This window comes from Trachymyrmex septentrionalis, unplaced genomic scaffold (genome assembly GCF_001594115.1).
Source record: "Trachymyrmex septentrionalis isolate Tsep2-gDNA-1 unplaced genomic scaffold, Tsep1.0 scaffold14, whole genome shotgun sequence".
In the NCBI taxonomy this organism is placed as follows: domain Eukaryota; kingdom Metazoa; phylum Arthropoda; class Insecta; order Hymenoptera; family Formicidae; genus Trachymyrmex; species Trachymyrmex septentrionalis.
Window position 1 is genome coordinate 640,085 of NW_017304543.1, and position 3,251 is coordinate 643,335.

Here is a 3,251-nt window from a genome sequence, read left to right on the forward strand (position 1 = left end):
ATAATTTATTTTCCGCAAATAAATGCTACATTATTATTTAAACAATTGTGGGGGAGAATTCTCGCGAAGAATGTATAATACACGTATACATATAATTTCCTCTTCCACAGTTTAATAATAAAGTAATTGATTGAATACAAAAATGAGTCCTGCCCGAAGGGCACTGTCCAAACAGTGTATCTGGCTGTGTTCCAAAATTGACTGCCAGTACTAAAAATCTATAGTGCACGTAATGTAAATGATAGCATTTTCAGTGCTAGCTAAATTTGGAACACAGCCTTAATTGCGGCTGAACAGCGACCGGCTCATTTCGCGCGGACCGCGAGGTCAATTATTTATTAAAATTTAACACATTTTTTATCAGTGCAAGTCTGTCGCGTTTGCGTGATATTTCGATCTTCTTTTACGATCATAAATGACAATGTATCTCGAGAAGAAATTGTCGAGTATTGTGATCGAAAATGCGAATGAGATTCTCCTTTCGAGTGTCATATTATTAAGCGTTATTATTTCAGTCGCGAGATATTCCTTTGCGTGCGAGAATGCCTCTCGTATACATCCTAAATAACCTTCTCCCCTGATTTTTGACGGTGAACGCAAAGGCGAAAGGCCATCGAAAGAAGAGCGCGTTTTAACGCGACGAGATAGCGCCCTGTGAAAAGCATTCCAGCCACCACCTGCACCCAAACGCCATAATTATGTTTCTTGTGCGCCTGCTTCTGATACGGAGCGTTTGGATATTTTGCCTGCTGGAGGACAGTCTTTTGGCGTAAACGCCTTCTGTTAGACTGCAGGGCGCCTTTAAACGGCTCTTCGTTTTCACGCGCCTTTCATCTCGCACGAGTATGTGTCGCTGTCGCGTTTGTGTCGGCACTTTTGACCTCACCCTACAAAATATCGCATAGATTTAGATATATTATATTTAATACTTTTATAGATTTAAACTAGACTCTGTATTTCTCGAAAGTGTATTAGGCAATCTTTTTCGAGTTCAGTTTTTTGCTGCAAAAAATAATTGAACGTACGACTCTGCAAATCCAATTTTGTAAATGAAGGTGCCATTGAGATAAATTTATGGAATGCATTATAGAAATTTAATTATTGTTGAAGAATTATTATTGAAATTATATATAAATTCTATTGCTATTTCTTACGTATGAACATATATCTTTTTATAACGATTCACATCGTGGACGAAACGTGCCATTTAAAATAATGCTCGTACGACGTACGTATATAAAATTATCGGACTGCGTAGATGTAGCATAATTAATAAGCCGATACATAATAATCAATCTGATTCATAATAATCGCCTGATTCTAGGACAAACAATTTTTTCTAATAAGACGAAAATATATACTACTTCTAAAAATATATCAGTCGCGAAGGTGCTGAAGGCGTGGCACTTTATCAACGCTAAAATCATCGTTAATAAAAAAGAGGCTCCGAAACTGCGTGATTTACAGGGAGAAAAGAGCACACAACGAATACTTTAGATCAACCGGATTCACGCTCGCCGCGGAGAGATCCGCGGCTCTGACTTAATTCCCCAGGACCTATATTTATCGTATCCGATACCAGATTTCGAGCTGTCAAGTCGGACGAGCCAACGAGGCCTTTCCACATTGCGGTCCAACAGGAGTTCGCGTGACGGCAACAGACGTTGCTCTCCTCTCTCCATTCACTCCCTCTCTCCTCGTCGGTCTCTTTCTCTCTCCCTCTCTCTCTCTCTCTCTCTCTCTCTCTCTCTTCCTTTCTCTCTCCCGCTGATCCTCTCGTCTGATGCATTTTTTTCCTTTTTTCTTCCTCGACCGCCAATTCGACGGCGCCGACCAATCGAGCGGCAGAAAACTCGCTCTATAAGCTCTGCACGCAGGCGGACCGGGTCTTCTGCCGACGAAATCGACGGAAGAGGTACCTTCTCGCCCGCGGGGATCGCCGTGAAATAATCCGCTGATAAATTCCTCGAAGATCTTTCTCTCGCAGCAGAAAGGCAGAGAAGCGAGCGATTCTTTACGATCCGCTCGAGGCGGTCGATTCTTTGAATGAACATGTCCCATTGATGAACAACATTCGATTGTTAATTCGTCGATGCCGTTTGCGTCTTCCTTGATTAATAACTTTTATACGAGATGTTTCGTAACGTATTTCTTGAACAAGACAGTGATCGTATAATCGAGAACTGAGATATACTTCCTCATCCAAGACGTGTTAAGACGTCAATAATTTAATGTCAGGTTACGATTGTGAAAAGAGAATTTTGTAATTATAATTACTTGAATGACAGATATTTTACATTTTACTCCAATTATCAAAGCTAGATAAGCAATGATCCATAATGTTGTTAACATAGATAATATTTTATTAGCATAGTTGACATTGTGTTTTGTAGTGTAGTATATTGGTTGTAATTGTACGTATTCTAAATTTTAATTGAGCAACGCTCTAACATATAATAATAATATTGATTTAAGAATAATTAGAAATAGTTCAATAAACGTTGCTTCACTAATTTAGAATATGTATAATTGTAATACATATATAAAGCAGCGTCAATTATTCTAATAAAGTATTATTTGTGGTAACAACAGTATCAAACATTTATTTAACTTTTAAAATCGGAGAATACAATAAAAAATATCGTCTAAATAATTATGAATAGTAGTGTGTCTACTATCATTTAGTGTCAGTGTACTTCATTTTGACTTTTATGGCTATCTTTTCAGAGAAAACTTTTGGATGAATGCAAAAACGGAATTCTAGGACAACAGTACGAGCGTCAAAGCTGTCAAATGCTCCAAAAAATATATCCTAGTAAAAAAATTTTCAAGGATCAAAAAACAGTTTTTTATTCAACAAGTAACAAAGGAAATAGGACTATTATAGGAATCGGCATTGTTATTCGTACGCTATAATTATAGCGCACGAACAACAGCGCCGATTCCTGAATGGTAGCCTTATTTGTTAGTTGTTAAATAGAAGAAATCTAAATTATCTTTTGATTGCACTTTATTAAATTATTTATTCAAAATTCCTAGTTTTTTTCGGTCACTTTTATTTGTAATTCTGAATATCAAAATATTTTGCTGTAAGCTTAGGCTATAGCACACAAACAATTGCATAAGCATAACATAACGTAGCATAGCATAAGACTGCCTGGACTAATGAGCATGAAGTGTCATATTGATTTACATAACATGCTCATTGATCCAAACAGTTTTATACTAGCTATGCTATGCTTAAACACTTT